This window comes from Callospermophilus lateralis, chromosome 15 (assembly GCF_048772815.1).
Source record: "Callospermophilus lateralis isolate mCalLat2 chromosome 15, mCalLat2.hap1, whole genome shotgun sequence".
In the NCBI taxonomy this organism is placed as follows: domain Eukaryota; kingdom Metazoa; phylum Chordata; class Mammalia; order Rodentia; family Sciuridae; genus Callospermophilus; species Callospermophilus lateralis.
The window spans coordinates 81847030-81855127 of NC_135319.1; positions in this window are offsets into that span (position 1 = coordinate 81847030).

An 8098-nucleotide genomic window follows, 5' to 3' on the forward strand; every position below is an offset into this window, starting at 1 on the left:
AGCAGGTCCAGTGCAGCTGGGAGCAGAAGGCCTGAGCCATGTCAGTGGCTCCCAAGGAAGGCGGGATTCCCTTCTGGGGTGGGTTGGGATGTTTGGGTGGGGACAGGGAGCAGGGCTCACACAGCCCTGTCCTGGGCCACTGGGGCGTGTCCTGGGTCGTGTGCACACAGGTGAAAGGCCGATCTCTAATGATCTGAGTCTGGACTTAACTCTCTTAGTCACATAAACAGAAAGCCATTTAAGCCCGACTCAGTTCTACCTGGAACTGCCTGGGAACGCGACAGCCGTGTCCCCGAAGCAAGATCCTCTGGCTTTGTTGGGAGCGTTCCGGAGCCGTGCTCACCGAGTTGGGAAAATCACGTCACCCTTGGCAACACCACTCTTGGTATTTGCGTCTCCAACACAACACACTGGTTGTTTGTCAGGACCGTGGCTGTGGCACTCACTGAGGCCTGACCCCCGGGAGTTCCTGGCTGTTTGCTCCGCTCACTGGTGGCTCCTGTAGGAGAATTCCCCCGCCCAGGGGCCTCCACCTTTCTCCCTCCTGTAGGGGCACCATGCTGGCCACCCCCCCCCCCTGCAGGCCCTCTGTAAGTGAAAGTGCCAATGTCCCAACCACCTGGTGAGCCACCTAGGGAGGTCTATTCCTTCCCTTTCAAAGGAGGTGGCTGAGGCTGAGGGGGTCAAGTTCTTTGCTGGGCCCGGTGCTCCCTGGTAACTAAGGCTGTGCGGGGCTGAGCCTGCCTCTCTTAGCTGTCCCCACAGCAGCCCGTTCTATTGGTTTCTTTCTTTCTTACTGATCTACCCACTAAACTTCAGCCACTGGCCCTGGTGACAGATTTTCCACTTGGTCCTTGGAGACCCTCCCACAGCTACAGGTATCTCTGTCTCCCAGGAGGCAGCTTCTCGACCTTTAGACCCTGGGCCAGGAGCTAAGAATATCTCCAGGAGTATTCTCAACACCACGACAGATGTGCCCACAACTTACCTGGTCCCAGGGGCAGGGAGCAGAGGGGAAAATGGCACCGTTTTCCTGAAAGCATTACACACTTCATCTGCAAAGTTACATCACACGTACAGGCACGGGTCCACTGAGGGGAGCGTATTTCCCAACCAGAGACAAGGCATCTGACAAGACCAGGACCCTGAGTGTGTCCCTCACAGAGAAGGCAGGGAGGCTGCAGGGGACAGTGCCGGCCAGACGCGTTCACAAGTGGGAGGCCAAAACATTCCTCCCACAAGTGGACACTGTGATGGACCTTGGCCCCCTATCTGCACTGATCTTGTCCCATTCGTTCCAAGACCAGCCCTGTGAAGTGCGCCCAGGGCTCCTATGCCCTCCTCTTAGGCTGTGTGACCTGGGGCCCAGCCTGACCTTGAACTCCAATGTCCAGACTCCCAATCCCGTTTTTCACCATCACCCAGTGCAGTAAGAGAGGCGAGTGGGGTTGGCTGTGTAAAGCACACACGCCCACGCTCACCTAGCGGGGCTTTCCACAAAATCACCCCATGGTCTGGCTTCATTTCTTCAGAGTGACAGGAAGAGCAGAGGAACACATGTAGGAGTTCAGCTAGGGACAGTCGCTGGCCCAGGGAGAAGGAACCCTGCCTAAAAATGTCCAGAGTAAATTGAGTGGCGAGTGGTAGACATGGATAAGGTTGATGTCACTCTGCAGTATGACCACAGTGACCCAACTCATTAGTTGACAAAATAATTTTGTTGGATGACTGTTATTAATTAAAGCATCTTTAAAAATTAATTTGAGGGTGATTTTTTCTTTTGCCCTGAAGTGAGGATTTAGCAGTTTACTTGGTTTACACTGGGTGTCGTGGGGCACATCAGTAATCCCAGTGGCTTGGAAGGCTGAGACAGGAGGATCACAAGTTCAAAACCAGCCTCAGAAACTTAGCAAGGCCCTAAGCAATGACTTAGTGAGATTCTGTCTCAAAATACAAAATAAATAAATAAATAAAAAGGGGTAGGGATGTAGCTCAGTGGAAAAGCACCCCAGATTAAATCTTCAGTATTCAAAAAATAAATAAATAAAATAAGATAAATTAAAAGTATATGTGGTTTCTAAAAATTTATATTAGATACACTACAGTTATAAAGTCAAAACCCCATTTTATCCTTATGACTATTAAATCCTCCTTATAAATTGTACTATTCTACTTACGGTCCTTGTGATTTTTTTTTTATGGTGGTGAAATAGACATAGCATAAACTTGTCATTTTAGCCATTTTTAAGTGCAATCTGTTGTCATTTAGTACATCCACACTGTCACACACATCTATACTTTTATTTTAAGCATAAGAAATGGCTTCTGAAAATTCTGGCAAAAAGCAACTGGACCGGAGTCTTTGGGAGAGAAATGGCCCCACGTGCGGCTGTGTGCACAGCCTGGGTGTGGAGGGCCCAGCCTCGTGTCCCCTGGTGCAGTGAGACGCTATTTCCCCTGACTTGATGGATCTGGAGTCGTCTCTGGCTGCCGCTGTGAGGTGCGCTCAAATCCAGCAGCTCTTCCTCCCTCTGTTTCTCAAAGCCACGCTCCCCCAGCCGGATTCACATTTTCAAAAACCCTTCAGATAATCACAAACCCAAGAAACTTCCACTCCTCTGAGGTTTAATTAGGAGAAACTGTCTTTCTGGTACTTCCGAGAGCCTGCTCTAAATTTCTCAGAGGAAGGAGGAAGGGAAGGTTTCCCGCGAAGGAGAGGGAGCAGGGGGACCTGTGAAAGCCCCCTGTGTCCTCCCCTCTCCCCTGCCACCCAGAGATGGGTGCCTTGTAGGTCACTGACCTCATGATGCGAGTGTGCCCTGGATCATTACGACCCAGAGAAGGGGACGATGGGAACGCGGGATAACACATTAGCGATAGATAATAGAGTCTAAATAAACATAATCAGCTTTCCTCTATGTCTCCAGACCAAAGCTTATCTATAAATACCCTAATGACACCCAGCCAGCCAATTACTCGCTTCTTGGAAGAGTCCCTTATTAATGGCGTTGCAGTGAGGGAAAAACATTAATTATTGGACACAGTGGGATCTTTTGCGTTCTGTCTGGTCCGGACAGCACCAATTAATGCAACAATTATCATCAACGACCGCACGGCTCGCTGGGCGCAGCCACCCGGCTGGCTGATGGGGTGGGAAGAGTCACTCGCTGGGGGACATCACCCACGCGCTTACCGAGCCTGCTTCATGGCCACGGCAGCTGCTGGAACAGCAGAGGGTGGTCAGAGTGTGTCGGGTTTTCTTCAGGACGATGCTGAATGGGGCAGAGGGGGAGTGTGGGGCCCTGGTCTGTTGCTGTGAGTTGCTGAGTGAAGTCAGGCAGGAGATTGGAGACAAAAGGCCACTTTTAGAGCAGGGGCAACTGACATGGCCCTGCCCACCCCTCTAGTCCTTCCCTCTCATTCATCACAAGCCAGCTCCACTGCTTCTCTCAGTGTCTCTAATTCAGCTGTGCTTTGTCCTGCCCCAGGACATTTGTCCGAGCTATTTCTCATGCTGAAAAGGTAAAGCTCTTCCCTTGTCTTTCCTGAGGCAGGTTTCTTCCTAAAAGCCGTATGGAGGTTTGAGAGGAGGTTCTTCTTGAGCTTGAATCCAAACTATACCTTTCTTTCAATATTAGTCTCTTTCTTTCATTCTGTGCTTTGCACAGTGTATATTATAAACCCTATTTAATGGATGTATCATTATTTTATAATGTCTGTCTTCTCCACGGGAATGTAAGCTCCACAAGGGCAGGACTTTGTCTTTTTCTCCAGCATCTCCTGAGTATTTTGCGTGTAGTAGGTGTTTAATAAATATCTGGTGAGTGACTGAATAAATCTGCTTAGGAGACTCTGTGCTGGAGAGGTATAGACTAAACCAGCTAGTCTCTTGCAGAAATTCCTCAGGAAAAAAAAGCCAACTGTTCTATTAGTAGTAATAATGTTTCCAGCAAACTCTATATTGACTCTTGTGCGTTTTGAAAAGCATGAACGTGCTCAAGGGGGCTTTAACAAACTGTCCTGTAAGACAGTAGCCTCGGTGGCTTGTATCAGGGCACTTCACTGGAGCTGGCTAACAATGAATCCGCTCTGCTCAAGGTGCGAGATGGTCGCAGGATTGCTTCTGTCGTCTTCTTCCTGGCGACGAGAGCATTGCATTTGGGAGGCATTAATCACACACCACTTTGGAAAATTGGTTTGGTGGAGGCTGGTTCCCCAGAGCACTGGCCAGGGCTCTGAGAAGTGGGTGAGGCCGGGTGGCCCTTCCGGAGGAAGATCTCCGGGTTAATTTCACTAGGAGTCACCCTTTGGAGCATCAGTGGCTCAGGGGTGCTGTTGCGAGTCACGGCCATGTCCGGGACACTTGTTTAACCTCCCTGAGCCATCGCAACCCTGTCCCTAACCAGGCTCCTGTTCTGCGCTTCCTTGACCAGGAGAGTCTCCTGAGGTTTTCTAACCAAAGTAGGACTGCGGGTGCTTGCAGGTGGCCACAGGATCCACAGGCCAGGGCTGCTGGACACATGGGTCACGGCGAGCATTCTTATTCCAGTCCTCTTAAATAACCATCCCCAGGGAACAAACCAAGAATTCAATACTTAGGAATGTTAGGGACACTCAGGGTGCATCTGCCAGGGTTGTTTTGCCTTCATCTCTTGGAGGTGGCAATGGTCTTGACTTGAGGTGATCTCAACCCCGCCCCCAAACACATTTGGCCTTGACTATGTATTTGGACCCAACTGTGGACTGTCCAGATTCCAGGTTGTTGATCATAGACAGGGTCTTTGAGGTTTCCACACCTGGTTTGTTCTGCCCTGCCACCTGGGCAGTGTTCAGTAAAAGTCTGTTTCAACACCACATTGTGTTGACCTGGTCAGTCCGTCCAGCAGCACCCTCCACCAGCTCTGGAGAGCAGGAGCCACCAACTGCTCCCCTTGTATCTCCAATGCCTGGCCAGGGCCCATCCTCCCCCAAAGCTTTCCAACCTCAGAGTATGTGAGCGTGTCAGCCCCTGGATGAAGCTGCAGCGGGGTGGTGGCCACCCCTGCTGCAGAGTGACCTTCCTTTCCTGTCTGTCTGAGAAGGGGCCCTGTTGGGCTCTGTGGGCTCCTGAGTGCCTGGGGTGAAAGACAAATGAGGCCTCACCCTGTTGTTGGAAACAAGGAGGCTGACAGACCTGGTCCATGTCCCGGCTCTGCCACCTGCGGGTGGAGCGTCAGATGTGTGGCTACATCTTTTTGCGCCTTCCCTTGTGTGTAGGATAGAAATAAAGGTCACTGTCAGGATGCTGTTGGGATAATGTTGGTGGAGCCTTTAGCATGTGACTGGAACAGTCAACCACCAATAAATGTCAGCCCTAGGAGGGCCCTGCTGGGGAATGAGGGCTCTGGAAGGTGGAGCCACGCCTCCAAGGACGGTTGTTCAGTTGGTCACTTGACAAATTTGTACTGTGAGCTAGGCATTGACTCAGGCCGCGGGGATACGAGGGTGACAAGGTTGGTTCTGCCCTGAAGGGACTGCAGGGGACTAGCCAGATATGTCTTCCTGCAGGCTGCCATCTCACTCATGCTGGTGGTCACGGCCCCATGTGGACACAGAACTCTGACGAATGACAGAAGCCACAGTGGACACGGGGTTTGAGCTTCCTCAGAAAGTGCCAGGAACAGAGTTTGGGTTGTATTTCACAAGCAGCTCTGGTGCTGGAGTGGCCTGGAGAGTTGTTGACCATCTTACATCAACCAGCGCCTGCAGCATGCAGAGGTGCCCATGTCCGGAGTATCGGGATCCCGGGCAGCAATTCAGGTGAGTGGCTGTCCAGACTTTCAATCTGGTTTCACACTGGAAACTATCACTTGGTTTCTGTTTGTGGCCACTTCGTCCACTTGGCATTTCTTTATCAAATGCTAGTGGGAAAGACTTTCTCACAAACAGCTGCTCAGAAGGATGACTGTTTAATTCTCTGGGATCTCCTGGGTCCCCCCAAGTGAATATCATGGTCTATATTTTAAGTGTGATCATCTGAATTTATTTTCTAACTTGGAAGAAAAATCAGCCCAAGCATTTCATGTAACTTAGAGTCAAATGGGCAGGAAGGCGTTTGATGTGGGCTAGGCGGGCAGGGCTTTGGGCTGGGACTACCCACTTTCCTTTCTTCTAACTCACCCTTTCCCATTTATTCCTTTCCTCCTTTTGCCCCCTTGCACGGTTCACCTCCCCACAATCATTCTTGATTTCTTGGGACGTAGGATGATAATATGGTGGTCATTTAAAAAGAAACAACAAAATTATTTGCCACAAGTAGTGCTTTGTGCAGTGATTTCTATTACTACTCGAGACAAGAGAATTTCCTTTGAACTGAGAATAGTGTTCATTTCCAAAATGATAATTTAAATACCACATAGATCATGATGCTAATGGAACAGCAGATGAAAAGAAATGTCCATCTGGTTTCCTGGCGACACTGTGGTTTACATCTGCAATAGGAGCCTTGGTTGGCTGCTTGCACTATCGGGTGGTGGTAGAGAGTTTAAGAGGTGGGGACTGGTGGGAGGTTTTAGGTGACTGGGGGCAGGCCCTCAAAGGGGACTGTGGGACTCCTAGCTCTTCCTCTTCCTCTCTTTTACTTCTCAGCCATGATGGAAGCAGCTCCACCAGATGCTTAAAAGCAATAGGCTTGCCCAATCATGGACTGAGAACCTTCCAAACTGGGAGCCAAAGTAAACCTTTCCTCTTCATAAATTTATCCTCTCAGGTATTTGTTATAGTCATGCAAAGCTGACCAACACAGGGGGTTTACTAACTCTGAACAGTGATACAGTAAAATCCTTACAAGCTCACTAGCTTCTCTTTACTTTGACTTCCACCTAGCTATTCTTCTGTGCTTTCCATGGCTTTGCTATCTTGTGACATTGTCCTGCATATTCAGTATCTTCCTCCACGTCACTCCCGGTGGATGGATCTCATATAATAGGGTTCCTCACATAACATGTGTTCCTTACCTGAGTTTTCTACCCACACCCTGTTTTTAATTGGAAATTTGGGAATCTTTGAGCTGCCTAATGACATTATGGGCTTTCCTTCATTTCTGCCTGTTTGCTTAGTTGCCAATTTCTAGACTTGTTCCAAACCTCGAGGAGGAAGTGGGAGCTGAGCACGCAGGCACTCACAGAGGGCGTTCAGCCATCAATGGAATACGGAACGCAAGCCAAGGAAAGAAGTGAAATCAGTCACGAGTGAGATCCACTCAGTGTAGGGCCACGGCTCTGAGGGCCCTCTCCACAGAGTGCCAGCAACACCATTCTGCAGAGCTGAACGTGACCTGGCTCTGGATGACCTCCAGCGTGGGGTGGAAGCAGCCAGCAGAAGGTCTGGCAGGCTGGAGGAGGGAGGGAACTGGTGGAAGGCGGCCTGCTGCTCGATGGGGGCAAGTGTTCTAGGTTGGTGGGACCTCAGTTTCCACATCTGCCCAATGAGCTCTGTGCCCCAGGCTGTGCAGGGCTTGGATGAGGTCACCTGCTAGGCTCGTGGCCAGGGAGGGGGAAGTGCTTTTATACTAGTGAGAACCAATCCAGGAAGACGGGAGCTTCCCTGGGGATGGGATGCTGGGTTCTCTAGCACTGGAAGGACTTAAGAGGACGCCACAGGGACCTCTGAGTTTCACAGGCAGGTGATTCACCTGGGGATGGTGTTGAAATTCAGATTCTGGTTGAAATAAGTCCTGAGTGTGTGTGTAGGGGCGGGAGGGATCTTCATTTCTAACAAGCTCCAGGGATTGCTGGTGAATTGGCCACACAGGAGTGGCAGGGACCTGGTGACTCCCCAGGCTTGCTAGAGAAGATCAGTGATCATCCATCAGGAGGAACCAGGTATTTGGTCTTTGTTGTCTTACAAGGTGGCCACTCCACGTAGGTGGCCTTGAACAAGGTGGCTGAGTGAGTCTAAATTGAGATGGTCGCTGAATGTAAAATAGACAACATGTCATATAACAAAAAGAAGGGAGCCTATCTCAATTTTTATAATGACTGCATGCTGAAATGGTAATAGTTTAGATATGTTGAGCTAAATAAAATGTGTGAATAAATTTAGCTCCTTTCCTTCCTTC